Source organism: Anomalospiza imberbis, chromosome 2 (genome assembly GCF_031753505.1).
Source record: "Anomalospiza imberbis isolate Cuckoo-Finch-1a 21T00152 chromosome 2, ASM3175350v1, whole genome shotgun sequence".
NCBI classification, from domain to species: domain Eukaryota; kingdom Metazoa; phylum Chordata; class Aves; order Passeriformes; family Viduidae; genus Anomalospiza; species Anomalospiza imberbis.
This window is the reverse complement of record NC_089682.1, coordinates 107,151,765-107,171,796: the sequence shown is the minus strand read 5'-3', so window position 1 is coordinate 107,171,796 and position 20,032 is coordinate 107,151,765. Positions and strand designations below refer to the sequence as shown.

Below are 20,032 nucleotides of genomic sequence, written 5' to 3'. Positions count from 1 at the left end.
TTGCCACAGAAAAGAAAAGAGAGAAGAAAACACTGGGCCTATTTCCAAAATACTCTTACACAGGTTTTCTCATGAAAGCAACTAGGACTGAGAGGAAAACCAGTTATGACTTTTTAGCACTCAAACCAGACCTAAAAGAAGCAAGAGGGTACCTTCTTAACTTAAACCTGATTTGCTTCTTCATATTTTCTTAGTAGTATTGCTTTGAGTCAAATCACTAGAGTAAGACTGAACTGTGGACAAAAGATGCAGCTGACACCTGCAGCAGCTGAAGATGACACCCTCCTAAAGCCACCTTCTTCATCCCTCCCACCCATCCATCCCCCCTGCCTGCTAGGCAAGGCAGCAGAGCAGTGCTGGTGCATCTGCCTCATCTGGTTGAGGGAAACACCCTGTTTCCCTGTCTGTCACCGCTCTGCACTGGAACAGGTACCCTGTGTGTTCCTGCTGCCTCTGCTGCAGGGACAGTGGGCTACCCCAGAGTCCAAAAGGATAAAAGACCAATAATGTCTCAAACCACATCAGCAACTCTTACATCCCCAGACAAGCATCAAAAATTTGTCCAACTATGTCATAAGATGTAGCTGAAATTCAAAACTTTGTTATGCTTCTTTGCTTACTAAGGGAATGTCATAGTCCAGGCCTGTCATCAATAATTGCAGAGAATTCCCCTCACTTTTACCATTTTTCCTGCCTATATTTACCATCTGAAGAGATACAATCCATTTCTTACTCTGTGGATAAGTGTTTAGCACAATGATATCTCTGGAACTCTTGCAAGAGCTAAGCTGCCATTGATTAAGTACCAAAATACACACAAACATCTTGAAATCTGTCCTCCTGCATTTAAACACAAGATAGAATAGTTTTTAATTACATAAGATGGATAGCATTCAACAGATAAAAAGAAATACTGAATTGCTGTCTTATCTTTATTGTTCAGATGCATGTGTCCTATTGTATTTGCTAGAGAGCATTAAAAAAATCCTTCAGTGGAAATGGAATCAGGTACCCCTTCCCTGCATTTCTTGATTTCTGAGGGCCCTGAACTTCCTCTCACTCTCCACTGGCTTGCCTTCTGGTAAAACTGAGAAATTCAAAGCACGTGCTTGAGAAATGCCCAGTGAAGAAACAGATGAGCCAGAATTAAAACACAAGACCCCTTCTGTGAGGTTTGTGAGATCACTCCAATTTGTTAAGAAACATATAAGGAAACACATACACACTTGTTGCAGACTTATAGTCAGTTCCACTGAAAAATTCAAGTGCTTAAAAGGTTTAGTAACCCTAGAAAAGCCGGACAACTAAATATCTGAGATTCTGTATGCAGTGAGTACTCAGCACCTGGGAAATGGAGCAGTGGAAACCCTGATGTTTCATACTGAAGAACAGAAAGAACTGATGAGCTGACAGAAAAGATATGAAAAGCCTAATATAATTTATTTGCACAGGACCATCTAGGAACTATTAGGTGGAACTCGTAGAAGCAATTTTCTGTATTGCTTTTCCTGTTGCATTTACCTGATTCACTACCTACCTTCATCACCTAAAATGAGATCCTACAGTCAATAGACTTATTCACCAAATAATTCAGATTCACCCAATAACATTACAATACTGAAATGTGTAAGAAAGTGTTTCTGCAAAGCTCTCATTCTGTCTTCTTACCAAAAAGAAAGTTGCTCTTGCAGAATAAATCTCTGTACTACCTAGATTTTGAGTAGTTAATTTTACAGAGAAAATACATTTTATATATATACATATTCTGTGTGACATATATTTTAGATTTTTATATATACTTATGCCTGTCTATAATAAATACATACAATTTATCTTTCTACGTAGCAAAGTCAGTGTCTACTATCTAGAATACAGCAAATAATGGAAAAACAGTCCATGGGTACTGAGCAGAAGACTGGCTCTTGTATGAGCTGGACTTAAGTGCTCCAGCTCAGTATCAGTCCTGCCCGACCCACGCTGAGTAGAGCGAGTCAGACCAGACTTCTGTGTATCCTATTCCTCAAGTACCAAGAGGATGATCAACTGTGTGTCTTCATTCAGAGTCCTAAGGGCCTTCACACTTTCCAGTTTTGAGTTCTGGTAACACTTTGTGGAAAATCTAGCTCTTGACTAAATCAAACTCTGCAAGCTCTGAAGTTCAAGCTAGCTCTACACCCTACACCTCTCAACACTGCCAGAATTCCCTGCCTTGCTTGGTATCCTGGGCAATTTCTTTTCTGATGAGTATGGGGAGATCCCTGGCTCAATACTTTCCTTACTACAGCTGCTGATCTCGCTGGAGGTAACTTCTGCCTGCGTCTGGAGACTCCACTTCATACTCAGAGCTTTGACCAGCCAGATGTTGGACACCCACCACTCAGGTGGTGTGCAGTAGCACAGGCCCACCAAGGGAAGGGCAGTTTCTCAGATGTGGGGGAATTACTTGATTCTAATGAAATTTGAAGGGAAGAAGAAAATCTTTTCCTCACAGGCTTTTCACTTTGTTGAATTTCAGTGGCCCAAGAGAAAAATAGGTTGTTTACAAAGGAAAAAATAAATAAACAAACAAAAAAAAGAGAGCCACCTTGCAAGGTCCAAGCAGCAACGCAGAACCCTTCCATACAACCACAAAAATCAAACACAGGAATTCATAAATCCTTCCTCTAGCAGGGTCTAACTTATTCACGAATACTTCTAGTAGAGCAAATGAGGCTAGATCCCCACCACCTATACTGAAGTCCTGAATTCAGGCTGCTGCTTCCATCACAGGATCTGTGAGAGAGCAGCTCAGCCCACAGTGGGAGCTGGGCAGAAGTTTTGCCTTTTTTTGCAGCCCAACTGCCCCTGCCTGTTCCCTTAGCAATGGTAAAGTGGCACAGTTCTGCTCATTTCTGGAGCAGGAAAATCCAATTTTCTCAGTATGACGAAAAGCTTTGAGCAGCACTGATGAAAGCATGAGGACCATCCGAAAATAAGAACTGCTGCTACTTTTGCCAGTATCAAATCAGCACAGTATGTATTCTGGGGCAAATATAGCAGAGCCTGTAAGAAACCCTCTCAAATGTAGCAGGGGAAAGCTTGACTTTTTAAGACCTCTTCAGGAACAAATTTTTGCAAGACCAATTACACGTGTTTGCAGAATGCGATTGAAGAAAAAGGCACTTCACTCTGTTTAAATGATCTCATTTTCTTTAGCTCCCGTATGACAGATAGTGAGCACCAGCCACTCTTGAAGAGGTAGCCCGACTGCAGTCATTTATAGCCCTATGAAAGACACCAGTACAGATTCAAATGCCATCATATCTAGGGTCTCCACTACTGGCAAGGTACAGTCATTGCCCCATAAAAGACCATCAAAATGACCTCCCAGTTCTAGATAAAGTCAGTGCTAAAACTCACCCTGTTACCCATCTTTATTGAACACCTGGGACCAATAGCCCACAGTAAATCTCTCAATTTTCCTGAGAATGGACACCATAGCCACATGAAATCAATAAATACACAAACATCAAATGTTTTATGGGGCCCAGTTATACACCACTGGCCACACAGCCTTATGTGTCACACAGCAATAAATATTTCTATATTTTATCTTACCTCACACAGCACACACATCATCCACATTTCTGTTTAGATGACCATGTACACTTTGAATAACAGCTTAGAACATTTAGAAAGCTTCAAGGTGAATGGTATGAGAATGATCTTCAGAGACTTTTTCCTCACAGCTTCTCCACCTCCAATCACACCCAAAAAAACATGGGCAGTACCTGACTTCTTTTACAAGGTACTTCACGGATTTCTGGTTAGAACTGTCATTGGATAAAGATAAAACCAAAGATGATGTGCAGAGAAATTATAATAAAAATGAAGACTGAAACAGCAAGAATTTAAAAACAAAAATCCCAAATATACACCAAGGCTAATATACGGACCTGATTCCTTTAAACAGTGGTAGAGATTGCCCAGTACCCCTACACTTTGTGTGCGTGTGTGAGTTGTAGTATTCAGTAGAGAAAAAAGTACAAACAGGTTCCTGTTTTCTAATTCATATTCTGGAAGTGGTGTTTCTTTTAAAAGATTTTTTTCCTGAGCTTCATATTAGATGCAAATATTTTCAACCAAATTATTCTGTGTAATAAAACCAAACCAAGATAATAACATGCATTCTTAAAGACTATTTTTTATAACAAGTTTTAGTCCTGTTGAAGTTTTTGGAAAGATGCATGATTACAGCTTTATATAATAAAAACTGGGACCACTGAAATACAAAAGGTATCTATATGGGATAACTATTACTAATAATCAAAAGGAGTCTCCAGTACTAAATCTCCTTTATTACCTTCTACACACAGGGCATCTTTCCCTTTTTTTTAAAATGCATTTCTGTCATTTTTGGTAGTATTTCAAAAAGGAAATTAATTTAAGGGATAAAGACATTAGTGTTGAAAATGATGCAAATAATATCAAAAAGTCAATAATAATTGTTCTTCCTTTTAGACTTACAAAAAATTTGTGGTATGAATCCTGCCAAAATATGCAGCAAAAGAATTATGGGTAATATGAGATAAAGTACCAGAAGTGACAGTTAAATCTATTAGGTTATTTACAAATCCACACTAAATATAACTAAATATCCTTTTCTAATGTAACTTGCAAACTTTGATTGCCTTCAGTAAAATCTGTCTTAACTTGAACAAGCCATTTCCTCATCTAGAGGAAGAACATATTCCAGTGTAACTATCTAGAATTTTTGTAATCCATTTCATGTAATTACTTGGATATTTAATGCAGAATCCTTCATAGTTAAAACTCACATCAGCTATGGAGGGTAAGAAAAGGCACCAAGTGTTCCCTAGCCCAACTCTGAGCCTCTCAAACACCAGGATGAGAGGAAGCAAAATCCACAGAATTTTCAAGGAGAAAACCATCTTAACCCTTTCTTGAAGCTACCAGTTTTTGAACCAAAGCAGCCGTAAGAAAAACAAAACAAAACAAAACACACAAAACCACACACACATCTATTACTATCTTAAGACACAGACAGAGGAGATATCTCACTTTTACCAAATCCCTATTCTTTGTATTTTGGTAGCTTTAAAAACTGCATCTATTAGGGGGTTATTGTACAGAATTATGTTTCCATGGACTCCTGCAAATAGACAGCAATAAAGACGTGTCAATACCTGTATACATGTAAAAATGTGTCAGAGAGGTACTCAAATCTAAACAAAGGTAGTTTTCTGCAAAGTTTGAGCACTTTTCCCTCTAATGGAAATTATTACAGCTTCTCAGGCAAAACCACACAGAACAGCTGTAAAACTCCCACGATTCTGCTGCAAACAAGTCATTCCAGTTTACTAATTAATTGCATTTAATATTCAGTTTTGTAAGTTATATTGTGTAGTGATTTTATTTCTTAAGCAATAACTCCCAACTTTAAAAATAGTCTTAAAATAATTTTTATAAATGAGTAGATGTTAAAGAGTTTATTGGAAGTCCCACTGCAATTAGGTGGCTGAGTCATGAATCAGTTTGCTATAAAGAACAGCGTATGGCCTAATTGCAGGACTGGGATCTAACATTTTATTCTAGGCTTTGACATGAACTCCTTACATAGCCTTTGGGAAAACAAACTCTTCAGACGGATAGATTGAGGTATATAAAGTCATGATAATTGTACTTACTCATAGGACAGCAAATTAAATAATAATTGCAAAACAGCTTGGGAGGATAACATTAGAATAATAAATAACAACACACCATATCATTTTTGAGGAGGCTTCAGAAACTTTGTTCTTGTACATGAAACTTTCTGGAAATAATCCCCTCAGCTTAAATAAAACACCTTAAAGCCAATTCAGTTCTGTGGATGTTAGAGCTGGCTTCACTTGCCAGTTTGGCTCACCATTGGTGCTGTGCTTGTATGAAATTAGAGGAAATCATTCCAAGCAAAAGCCCAAGAAACAACAACCAACCACAGTATACAGAAGCACTATAAATATCTGCTTCCCAGCTCTCACAATAAGCACTTTTCAGGCAAAGCACTTGCACACATTATTCCCAGGCAGCTTACAGCTGAGACCTTCCAAGGGACAAGAACCACGGATGGTCCAACCCAACACACATACTCAAAGGCCATGCAGTAAACCTACATTCCCCTGCTGCCACAGATGTAACAGGATGATCCACATCATCTCTGTATAAAGGACACCAAAGATCTTTACAGGTCATTTCCATTCACTTCAGAGGAAAATGCTTATCTACAGAGGATTTTCTGCCACTAAGATTTCATAGGAGAACCAGAATAACAATAAACTCCTTCCACGTTTTCAGCCCGCTTCTGCAAGTCACTGCAGATAGAGTTTACTTTTGGCTCTCCCTACAGCTTTTTAAGATAAAATGTCAAAAGCATCTGAACATTCAAAGGTTTAGCAACATGTCTTAAAGGTTCGCAAGTCACTAAAGTAAGTCCTAAAAAAAATCCCTGATCATTAAGATGTTAGGGAGATATAGTCTCATTAAGCTTGCAAAACTCCATGAATGTTCAAACTATGTCCCATGACACTGTCTGTTCCCTTCAAAGTAATGCTCTGGCACAGGTGAAGGAAAACAGCTTTCTGAGTGCTGGGGATGACAAGGAGCCAATCACACAAGTAGCTTCAGTTCTCATCTACTGCCATTTCAGATGCTCAAAAGTCTTCACATACAGGTTATTTTTCACCTTAAAAAGGACACTTCTGCCTAGTATCTATCATTAAAATTCATATCTAACACTGAAGTCTATTATCAAGACGGAAGACTCTAAGGGATATATAAAATCTACCTTCTTAGCAGCAGGTTTGCTGGGAGCATATCCAAACAAGATTTTAATCCTCGAGTTCCCTCTCTATGCCAATCAAAATCCTCAACTCACATAACTGAGCATCAACATCATCTTGTTGAAATCCTGAAATGCTTGGCACACTTAGCAACTCAGAAACACTGGAATTTTCAAATGGGAATTTTCTGTTCCTTGGTTTAGCTTAAGAAGCAATAACCACAAGTAAATAAAGGCAAATGTTTTACCTGACTGTTTCCATTGTGACTAATTCCCTTGTTTCTAAAAGCAACAAGAAAATCAGGATGTCCTACCAATCTGAGATTCTCACAGCTGCACCAATTTCATCTAGCTCCTGTCTCTCTACTCAGTTCATACTGAAAGAAGTCTACTTGTCAAGAAAACTACTAACAGATTATGAGGCATGCTATAGTTGCTTAAATACAAAAAAAGTTCTTGCTCAAAAAATTTCCAGACATTAAAGCCGAGCACCTAATTTTTTTTTAAAATTACTGCTACTAGCTGTAGGAATAGCTCAACATCCTAAAAATTAGGTCTCACATTTCAATATTTAAGCTTTGCATCCATAATTGAAAATTACTCTTAATACCCACATTAGTTTTCTTACCTTGAATATTTTTAAGCCATATCCATGCTAATATACTAATGTTTATTCCAATATAATGAGCATGACTGGATATGCCAAGGCTTTCAGTACCTACCAAATGTGCAACATATAGAAGATTCTAAAATTAAAGAGACTACCATCTATCTTTTATTTGTATATTGATGTCTCAAAAAAAAAGAACTTTCTTTTAAATGACAACTTTTTTCAGACATAACCACTTATAATTGAATTTTATCCTCAATGTCTTAGAGCCAAAACATTAAGCACCAAGCAAGACAAATGCTGACATGTGATCTAAGAGATGCGGGTTCAGTTTCACACCCTGTTACAGACCACCTGTGCAATTTCTAGCAAGTCCCTTGAACTCTGTACCTCTGCTCTCCATCTGAAGAAAAGAGTTGTCAGCTTTAACCTCTATTGCCTATGGCACAAACACTTGTGAGGTGTTTCATCCTTAGTCATGGAGGCAATCTGAACATCTTGAAGCATGCAGTAGCAGTTATGCTTGCTCTTCAACTGAAAAAGCACCCTGCATCCCAGCTATTCTCAGCAGTAAGTTACGTAACATCACAAAATTTTGGGATTTCTTTACAAGTATAAGGAACGTTAGGGCAGATTCTGTGCCAGCATCAAATCTGTCAGCAAAAAGAGTAAAGCTGGTGGATTAGGTGTGCCTTGAAGGAAGAACACCAGCTTTGGGGTCAAAGTCAAGGTTGTTACCTCACTTCAACACCACCGACTTGAGCAGAAATAGCAAAGGCTCACAATACCTTAAAAGACATGCTGACGTTGAGGGATTTCTCCTCTTCCTTGCTTCTCTGTACAAAACTCTACAAAGTCATAAAACCTGCCCATTCTGGTGATGTGGGACTGAATAGGTGCCTTTACAAAGGCAATGAAAAATGCAGATATCTGTTAAAAGCAATGTGAGCCTCTTGCACATCACACAAATCTATGGATTCCAATTGTTTTATAGTTTCTGTTGCTGTGTTCAAACAACAGCGACCCTAAAATGCATTTACTATTTATCTATCAACACATGCTTTGTCACAAGAAATTTCTCTCAGAAGCATATCTTGATGTGCAAATGTTTAGATAAACTACTGTAATATTTTAAGATATACTGTAAACTTCCTGTACAAGCATGCAGGGACAAAGGTGAGGGAGGAGAAAGAAAGAGACCGAAGAGATTAGTACCAATTCAGATATATCAAAGTTTATGCCAGTAGCTCAGCTTAAAAAAAATATCTTTGCAATAAAATACTGTTAACAATCCTCCTGGAAAAGCTGAAACAGCATCAGACTTTGTTTAAAGCGCAGAATCTGCAAAGTAATTTATGAGTACAATGGTAGGTCTCGTTTCTTACAGAGTCTATCAATGCTGCTATCTAAAGCTCTAGTTTTTCTTTCTGCCTACAACTCTTCCCCTCACCATTCTCCAGTCCATAAATAGCATTAAGCATGTGCCAGTTTCTTCCATAACTGTAGCAGCGACAGTGTGTCTTTCCCACCAACAGTTCTGACAGAACTTAATCATTATTTAGATTTCTAATTTGTTCCAGATGTTGATCTGGACAGGAAGGGACCTTGGGAAGTCTCCAGTCCAACCCCCTGCTCAGAGCAAGGTCAGCCAGGAAATCTCAACCAGCTTCCTCAGGGCTATGCACAGCTCAGTCTTGAAAACTTCCAAGGACAGGCCTTCCATGATCTCTTTGGGAATTTGTCCTAATGTTTAATTTAGCTTAACTGTGCTGTAGAATTCAAAACTTACTGGCAGGTAATGGAGGAAGATGAGACCAGCGGACAACTGAGTTGCATAATGCTTGTTTATATAGAAAATGGGCTGAGAAACAAATGACAAAGTTATATAATTATTTATAGCTATTCATTTATGTAGAGGAAGTGATAATCATATTTACAGGCCTCGAGATAGACATATATCTTAGAATTTTGAAAGCAAAATGAACTAACTAGATTTTGCAGAATTAACTAAAGCTCAAGCCTAAGTTAATGACAACTTCAAACTTTTTATCCTTGTTTATTTAAACTATAAAATTGAAACTTTTTCATGGATACATAAAGTAAAAATAGTGAAATTCATGTGTATTTTAAAAGAGCCAGAAGACTATAGTTCTTTAAAGTATTAGTTTACTCTTCAAAGCCAACACACTCTTATATTACTTTAACCAATTTATAATCACTGATAAAAATTCCACTGCAAAACTTGTTTAAACTATTCTAATAGGATTTTCTCTAGGTCATTAAAATGACACTTTTACAGTCTTCAAGAATAGGCCTAACAATTATTTCAAAACCTTCTTAGCAGCATCACCCACTTCCAAAGGATTAGAATTCAGGAACAATCATGTTGTCCTGTCCAGTCAGAACCACAGGGAAAGAAACAGTTTCTCTTCCATTTCGAGGTAAGAACCTTTTATTCCAAAAAGTCTGTGCTCCTGACTTTTGGCACCACCCAGATCTGGCCCCTGAAATGCAACCCTTGGTCACAAAACTGACTTCTGATAATTTGACTGCCACAATCTAGTCTGCAGAATCGAGCATTACATACTGATACAAACTGCAGTTCCACAGAGGCTTTTATTTATTTGCTTTTTAAAGAATTTGACTGCTTGCAATGAACCTAGCTGCAGGTCACTAAAACTTAAGAAAATTAAAACAAAAATAACAGGGCTAATTGGCAAATAACCTGGCCTGAACTTCTGCTCTTTCATCTGCCTCTAAGTAGAAGCTAAGGCAGGTAGATACCACAGTTTTTATGATACTGCATAGCCTGAAAAGAATTTGTGTTCAACGCAGAGACTTTTGTTGCCCTAGAAACTAAAGAAGAATACAGCTTAATGTCCTTGAAGCTAATAAAAACATCCTACAATGCACATAAAAAAACTTTGCAAAAAATGCTCTGTTGAGACAGATCTTCTTTACAATGGCACAATTAGGGTGCAACTCTGGATATTTTTCAAGCGATGGACTACTTTACAGAAACTCTAAGCAAGTGACCACATGGATACAGTGAACCAATTCGGGACAAAACAGTACAAATGCATTTTCGCTTTTACTGCAGAAATAGCATTCTTATTTCAGTTCCTTTCAACCATAGTCAAACCCTCCTCTACCAACAAAGTAAAAATCCAAGGCCTTGACTACTTTCATGAGCAGATGCTCTGAAAGCCTCTTCACTCCTGCTAAGTTTCTACCAGAACATTTTATTTTCAGCTTGGTAAGCAAAACCATTCTGCCATGGCTTCAGAAAGTCGGTGGCCCTTATCTTACAGAACAATTTATCTAATTACCATACACCTACTCAAAATAATTGGAATGTTAGAATAAACAGAGCACCCGTAAGATTTTATTCTCCACATGTTTAAGAAGTCAGCTCCATCTTCAACACCTCAAATTTCTATCCCCAGAAATTGTATTCAAAAAGTGTATATAATCCTGTTAAGAGAAACTGTTTCCATATCTAAAGATGAACAGACCAAAATAAGAGCTTCAGAATTGTCAGGATTTTTTGATTGTTTGTTACTTGTTTGTTCTTATTTTAATAAATTCTGGTTCATCTTCAAATACAAAATACTGCCTCCCAACATACTACCTTTAAGTGGAATAAAGATAAATATAGAGAACAATTACTTGATAACCTCCCTTCTATCTTGAGCATAAGCTTCAGAAATAATTTTCTTAGGAGATTTTTTCATTCTTTCTACAACAAGATGGGTACCAATTAAAGAAAAACAACCAACTACTTCATTCTGAATCAGTGTTGTGAGTATAATCCATTTGAATATCCAGACATTTCTTAGTAAGAACTTGTTTATAATATGACATTAAGAACAGGGTACCTAGTAAAACAGTGAAATCTAAATATTTCACTTTTTCTCACATACATAGATGCGTGTATGAATATGTCAAATCTAATATTTGATTACCTATCAAAATGAAGCCATCTAGAATGAGGAACTGATATACTCATCATCTCAGATGTCGAGCTATTTATATTTTAACTATTGTATAAATGTTAATTTCCTCGGGTCTATTCTAGGTTATAAAAAGCTCCTCTTTCCCAGAAGAGTTTTACTAACCTGTCTGATGGCCATTTTATTGCTCACGAAGATGCTCTGTGGCAGCCAGTCAAGCCTGCAGACTGTTTTATCTTGTACCTGTTAACCCTACCAGCAAGGCTGGCCCCTGGGACTTCACCACCACCACGGTGCTCATCTCTGGGGATGTGGGCACCTTGGCCATGCCAAAGCTGTGTCAGCAGTGCCGGGGTCAGAGCCCAGGGCTCCGGCTGTCAGCATCCCTCGGGCAGCGGAGCGGCTCTGCACTGGCGTTCTGCCGGTGGCCGTGTGCCAGCCGATGGCCGGTGTCACCCAGAGATGGGGAGAATGGGCCTCGCTTGCCGACAGAAAAAGCAACCCGTGCACAAGTGTGTGAGAGAGGGAAAAAGAACAAAATCAGTGCCTACAACTCTTACTGACATAATTTTTTTTTTTCAGAGGGAGAAAACACAAACAAGCCAGGTCAACCTAAGAAACTTCTTTAAAATGCTGCAAATTCCCACATGGATACCAATTTTCATATTGCTCAAATTAGGTATGAGACAAACAATGTGGCTTTACACTGGTTTAAACAAATTTGCTCAGAAGCAATTTGGTGAAAAAACTTTCACATGTAGACAAAGCCTATTTTAATTTTTTTTAAACAGAAGATGACTGCAGAACCTGATAGAATTGATTCATTATTTTTTCCTTTTATCCTGAGTCCTGACCCCAGGTGGCTAAAAGACTGAAAACCTCTTGTGTACATATATACATATATTTGTGTGTATGTTGTACATATATTTTAACTGTCTCTCTTTCTGAGCAAACTTAATTTAAAAAAACCAAAAAACACATGTACTTAATTTTATTCTAAGAAACAAAATATTACCCCAATATTTACAAGTCTATTTGTCACATTTTAGGTACAGAAAGGATGGTAATTTGTATACTTAACCCTCCAAAGTAACAGTAAGAAAATATTTGAAAAATAAGGTTTTCTTTTAAGAAAGAGATTATGTTTAGAGGTACTGTACATGCACCCCAGTGTCCATTACACCTTCTTCATTGAATCACTAATTGGTAACTGGAATTTCCTGAAAATAGTTCATTATTATATTTTCCACATTAAGTTGTCCTATTCAGAAAGGCCATTTCAATTAATCTGAAGGTGTGTGCGGAGGTGTGAAGCCTAGACTGTTCCCAGTCCTTTTAATCTAACCACATTTCTTGCTGACAGACAAAGTCTTTCAAAGCAAGCGTTTTGATCATTTCTTGGAAAAGAACGTAAACTTCAATTACCAGACTAATTATCCCAGCTAGGAAGGCAATACAATTGCTTAATTTTAGAGTAATGATGGACTTTTCAAGGTGTTCCTTCTCAGCTTTCATCCAAGGCTGAGCTTACCATTGTCCCTCTCTGGCAGATGAAGCTACCATGATTGCAGTCACTACTTCTGACTAAAAACCATCTGGAGGAAAATTCAACATTCACCAAGTTATGTGCTTTCATACCTTTAGGTTATTTGTTTTCTTTCTTGAATAGACTCATCCCATAAAAAAAAAAAAAAAAAGCTTTTCTCTTTTTTTTGTATGTGTATTTTTTTCCGAATATAGTTCGTGAGAAAAAAATAGAAAAGGCGATATCCTGCAATAAATTGCAGCAGTCATTATATTGAATGACCAAGTTCTTGAGTTGCCATGGAAAGAAAATATTTTCTTTTTTCAAAAATCATACTTCTTTCCTCTGTAAAGTCTACAATGCAGCAATTCTTTCCAGAGGTGAAAATTTTGTAAACACAGGGTTGTTTCTTTTTCTCCAATGTGTTCCTATCAAGCCTAGGGACATATTAGTAAACCCTGCAACTCACAGCACCATCCTTCCCACTTCCTTATGTTCCAGAGCAATTTGGGCATTTTAAGTTCAAGTACTCTGATAATAGATTTCCATATATTTTGCTTTCCTGTTCATAACAGTTACATTGTGAACTCTGGTAGGTAAAACCTGAATTGCATGGATTTGTTCAAAGAGTTATTAAAGGACCTAAGATGAAGCAGTCTGGATAAGCCACCTTTCCACCATCAAGCTACCATGATGCTTATCTTCAGCTTCTTGTGATATAATTTTTAGAGATATGGGCCCTTTGAACATGCCTGATACATTTTAGTCTTGTGATGGAGGGTTCATATTGTCTGCAAGTGCCCATCACTTCCTCCCCTTGAGAAAGGACCTTGCTTCCTGTTAAATGTTCCCATGTCCTATCTGCAAAAATCACTGCAGTAGCTGAGCTCTTGGCAATTACAGGTGTAACCAACAGTGTAAATCAAAAAGATGAAAGGAACAGTAGTTCCAGTGCATCAGGAGGTTGTCCAAGGTCTGCATCTGCTCATTATGGGTCCTGACAATCACCTTCACCCAGATGAGGAGCAGGTCTTCCAATTACATGGTCAGTGCAGAATCTGGGGCAAAAGGCCTTGTGGGAGCAGGACCATTCCCACAATGTAAAATCTGGAACTCGGACTGGTAATAGGAACAGCATTCCTTGCCAACAGCTGTTAACAGACTCATCTGATGGGTAGCAACTATCTGATTTTGGTTGCTAAGAGATCTGGTTACAAGGCAGCCTTAGAAATAAAAAAGAGTTACAAGAAGTTTGACTACAAACTGCTAGATAGTCGAACAGACTCAGAAATTTGCAACAACTACATCATAATACTTTGCTAAGTAACAGAGGTTACAAAATCCCAGAGGGAACAACTACATCGTGTATGGTGCCAGACTAAAGGTAAGACTATTAGAGACCAGTCTAGGCAAAATTATCAGCTGATCCATTATTTTATCTTTAAAGGCAGCAGAGGACTCTTGAACCCCACTCCCATCAAAACAATAGCCACACACAGCAGGCAGCCAGGCTTCTCCCCAGTTATAATGAATTTTGTGAATATCCAGATTGAGTGAAATTCTAGAATGTGTCATCATGCCTAAATTTTCTAGAACATCAAGGACCAAGGAGCACAAGGCTATTGATTCTCTCACATGGCCAACCTATACCAACTACTGGGAAAACAGGTGGCATGAAAAGAGACTGCTGAGCATCTGCAGTTTCTAATGTTAAGTGAGGCTGCAGACAACCAAACTAAGAGACAGACAGAAGAGATACCTAATGAAGGCAAAATAATCAAATTTCTTCCTTTTGACACTTAACATTAAAACTCTACGGATTCTTGACAGGCTATCCTGATATCATCTTTTTCTCCAGTGTCTTTCTAGGAAAGAGTCTACCATCCCTCAGACAACTATTTGTATATGGATAGACATCTAAGCAGATTCTACTCCAAATAAAATTTTACAATCAGCAATATAATATAAGCTGTGCATAGAACTCCTTCTAGAGAAGGAAGGCATCTGAAGTACAAGGATTGTTAAGTCTATGCTGTGGATGATTTGATCATCAAGTTTGTGGCCCACTCCATATTCTATACTAAAAAAGTCTTACAAAGGCATTCAGAAACTCACTGCTCAAAACATGCAGAATGAAACTGATGTGAAAAAGGAGGTAGAGAGATTTACTCATTCTGATGGCAAATATTTCTGGGTCTGAGGGCAAAACTGAGGTAGATAATATACTGGGACTCCAGAAGCATTTAGAGGCCCATGACCAGGAGACTGCTCCATAAAATTTCTCCCTCCCCATTAAATTTCTTGAAAACTTTTTGTCAAAACAAGGTATCTGTCTGAAGGCCTAGAGCTGTGCAAGCCCAAGTGAGCCACATGCTGGAACCAAAACAGTGCCACACACCTATGGTCTCTGCAGACTCATGCAAGCAGCCAAGTCCCTCAAGGGGCCTCATTCACTAAACATTGCTTACTGAGTCTACCAACACAACAACAGTAAGATATTCAACTAATCCACAACAGATATCACTTCCACAGAAAGCCCTGGGAATAAAAGCAAATGGTGTCAATGCTGTTTCTCACATTTAACATAGTACAGCGATTATAAGCCTGATCAATGAGGTGACAGACCTGCACCACACACCCCCTTTAGTCATAGGAGTTTCACAACTGCTTTTCCCAGAAGACTATTCTAACCACTCAGCTGCAAGAGAGGTTTAGAAAATATTCTTCAATCTTTTTGTTGAAGATGTACCGCTGTGAAGGTAAGTACAAACACAAGAAGGCAAATTCACAAATCCCAAGGGAACAACAGAAACAGATTGTATGTAGAAGATAAAGAAAGGTATCAGGACTGATATTCAGTGATTTCTCAGAACTGTTTATTCTCTTTAGATTAGGAAGTCACTGCAAAAATGCAAAATTGATATCCCATATAGTTAATGATCATCAGAAGACTCCCCTCATCCAGGTGACCATAATATTTCAGGAAAAGTCAGCTGTTGCTTCATGATGACATACTGACTTCCATTCCTCTCCTGTTCTTTTTAAGTGTTTTGACCCATGGCCAAGCCCATTTCTCAAAAGAAAAGATTCTGCATATATGACTTGGTAGTTTGAGTGGTTTGCTGCAACAGTATCATACACCTTAGAACAAAGCAGATTCCTAAGGAAATTACCCAAAATAGCTTAGTGTTTTTTTTTCCTGTAAGGCCCAGGTCTCATTTATTTCTAAATGAAATGCATAAAAAGAGAAGGTTGGCATTGTGGAAAAATATATTTTAAAAGGCATCTGTTCCAGAGCACTGCATGTTCAGAAGATTGATGCCAGGAGTGCCTGCTTGCATCCTGCACATTTGGTACAACAACAAAACCAACCTCTCCTACCTCCAAAGCCTCCATGCATCTTGAGGAGCTCATCTGTTAAGGAATCCAAGCAGATTGGACAGATTTAACTGGTACCACACTGACAACCACCACTCCCCTCCCTCCAAACCTAAAACCACACCCAAATGGAAGAACGCAATGGGAGAACTCACTCCACATTATCACTTGGACTTTGACAGTGGACTGCAGAAGCCTTAACCCAGCAGAAGGTGACTCATTCTTCTCTCTTCCAGGCATTGTAGGGAGTGACATGCATGTCAGCTACCAAGAATCTAACTGCATCTGGGACTGTTATAACAGAGCAGATGCCTTCTTTAAGCACTGAGATGGAGAGCCTGGATTCAGCTGGAGACTGAAGAACACTCAGACCAGCTAAGATTTTTTGCTTTGTCGGGCTAGAGGGATATGAAAAGCATCTGATAAAATCCTCCAGAAGAAATAGTTCAACATGATCATCTTCTGCCCTCCAAATTATTAAAAAAAATCCAACCTGAATTCCTGAAGCTACAAAAACACCCCACAACTAAACCACAAAACACCACTGTGAGACAGGCCTTCATCAGAATTGTTTCAGCAGAAGAGGGGCAAATTCTGGACCTGGAGATAGAAGATGACTACTAGGAAAACCTATTAACACATCAAGTTCTTCTGGCAGTAGAAAGTAATATACAGACTGAAAACATACCTTCCCAAAAACATGTATTTACAAGCAGCAGTATACAAATTAGGACTGATGTCATAGTTCAAAAAAACACACTTGTTCAGCATTCTGCATCATTAAATACAGAGGTGAGTGAAAAAAAAAGAACACCAGATTTTTTCTCCCACTCATTTATAAATTCTGGGGAAAATGGTATAAACCCCCAACATTTTGTATTCATTGTTTAGTTCTAACAAAACCAAGGAGTTTCTAAAATTTATAAATTAAATTAAAAACATAGTAAGGACATTTCAAAAGAAAAGAATTTATGCATTTCTATACTAGTCTTATAAAGCTCACAGCTTTTTGAAAAGACAGAAGGATTCCAATTATTTTATAAAACATTTCAAGTAGGATTTTGTACAGCATTTTAAAAGATGTTACAGCAGTGCTGGAAACTGCAACCAGATCTAATCAGATATAGTAGGTTGATCAGTCCTGGCTTACCCTCTTTACTGTAAAATATATTAGGAGTAAGAGGGCAAATAATTCAAACATTCTCCTGTGAAAACTTGCTCATAATTCAGCAGACATGCACATAGGCTAGCAGTGACCTATTTGGCTATTTCTTGAAAGCATCCTTTCTTGCAATTAATCAGAAATCCAGGATCAAAGCTCTTCTTCACATTCAGAGCACTTAAGTTCAGTGCCTTATCCAATTCATTTCCAGTTCAAATTAAATTGTAGATGAGTTGAAACTCACATGGGAATCTCAAACACTATTAATCTTTTAGTTAAGGTGGCTACCTGTTAACCAGAACAATAATGGAAATTCTTCCATTCTTCAAACCATTCTTTAAAATAAGAACTGTATTTTATTTTACCACAGACCACTACACTACACTATTACATCCTAATATTTTTACAAATGCTTTAATTTCCTCATTACTATGACTTTTGCAGAAGATAGTATTTTAAAAATTGTTAAAGCTCTATCTACAAGACACAAGTGATATTTCAAAACAAACTAATCAACCGTAAAAAACATTCCTTTTGTTTGTCCTTCACCTGATCTTTCACCCAGTCTAGGGCTAACCAAGACAAGAATTAAAATACTGTCACCATTGCATTTTTGAAGAGCACAGCGCCCCACAGTACTGAGCGAGTCCTATGACATTAATGTTGAGAAAGGATAACATGCTCATAACACACCTTTAATTCTCTTGTCTAGACTAGGATTTAAGACAACACAGCTGCCAAAAGGCATCCAACCCATTGACAAAGAAAGTGTTCAAGTTGCACTCATCATTGTAAACTGCACCTAGACTATAGTGTTTGCTTTGGTGCAGCAAAAATTGAATACTAGTCCTGTATTGGAAACCTCTGGAAAACAAACCCAGAACAGAACAAAACAAATCCAAACCCCCCAAAAGGGCAGAAGCAAGCTAATGAATAAGAGAGCCCATAGAAGCAGATAGCTACAGTTCTTGTTACCTTAAAATCTTTATACATACATCTTTATACAAGTCACTGCGTGCCAGGATAATTTAGCACTGCAGTCCTGATTGCTTCCCTATTCTCTCTCAAAACGTTATCATCACATACCACCTACACAATTTACAAGGAGGAAAAAAATTGTTTGAGCAACACTTGTAATGCTCCAGAAATTAAATAACCAGTAACCCCAGGTTTTTTCTTAGGTACAAGAAAGAAAAATCTGACATTCACTTATTAAGAAGAAAACTGGAAAAGAAATTTAATAGAAGGATTTGATGATTTTTTTTTTTTTTTGGGAGCTCCACCCACTCAGACATTTCATATTTTCATTCAAAAGCTTCCAACAGGCAAAGAATGCCTATTTTTGAAATTTTAGTCTAAAAAGTATGCCCAATAACATAAGAGCTTTAACAAAACATAATGATACCCAGAATGCTTTATGTTTGCCCAAAGAATGAAACTTATTTCTATCCACACACTATCCAACCAAAGAATTATTTTGAAAGAAGATATTAAACTTACTGCCAAATGTGTTGGCTATAAAAAACAGTATTTAAAGGATTACTGTCCTCTCAGCAAAACAGAAATTCAAAGGCAAAACTAGAAATTCTAATGAGCAATGATTTTTTTTTAATAAAATTTTCCAAATATTCAAAAATCTTTGTCAAAACAGCCTAATAAAGAGCAAGATAGAAAACATTCAACCCCAAGCATTAATGTTATATTACTGAACTAAGTTATGAAAGCAATTAAAGTCATGGTTATATTTGGTCTTTAACACATTAAATGACATTTTACAACACAGACACAATTAAGCAATATTGCATGACCAAAAACAAATTTAAGAAGTCTTGCCACATACTGTTCTACTATTCGATAATTGTAGCTATCCAAAAATTATCCACACATCTCTACAACAACATAAGCTACAGCAGCAATTAAGACCCAAACCCAGAAGATGATGCTAAGGAATACAGGCATCATTAAAAAAAAAAAAACAAACCAAAAAAACCAACAAAAAAGCACTATACTCTAAACTAGCACAATCTAAACTAAACACGCATACAAAAGGAGCTTGCCTACCTGGCTTTTTCAATAAAAGTCCAAAGAACACCTAAAAAGCAGGAGGGGATAAAAAATATTTATATTCAGTGTTCGTATATGAAAACTATCATGTCACTTTACCTTACAGAGAAAAATAAGTAAAACTTAGGAAGGAATACCTATAAAATTATCTAGACTAGGCTGCGGGATGGTAGGGAGCAGGGAAACAGCCAAACAAACCCCAACACATTAGAACACTCTGGTTATAAGCATTGTCTCCAATTTTCATATTTTCCACTGAAAGAAATTCAAAGTAGTATGAATATTTCAGATTATCAAGAATGTGAGAGTGGGAAAGTGTGAGGCCTAAGAGTCAAGAGAACTCTGCAAATATGTAATCAAATTCAAAAGTTACTACAGGAAAACATGAAAGGTTATATATTCTGAAGAGGCACAAGCACCCTGAAATAGCTGATTTTAGGACTAAGCCAAACAACTTTAAAATAGTCTTCTATAGCTTAAAATTGCACATTGTCAGAGACATTTTTTAGAGGATTGTCTG

At 37.6% G+C, this 20,032-nt stretch overlaps 1 protein-coding gene across 1 annotated transcript in view; it reads right to left on the bottom strand.

Annotated features, from left to right (window-relative positions):
• Nucleotides 1–20,032, bottom strand: part of RAP2A (RAP2A, member of RAS oncogene family) — a 30,280-nt gene that overhangs the window by 4,155 nt on the left and 6,093 nt on the right. The window lies entirely within an intron of this gene.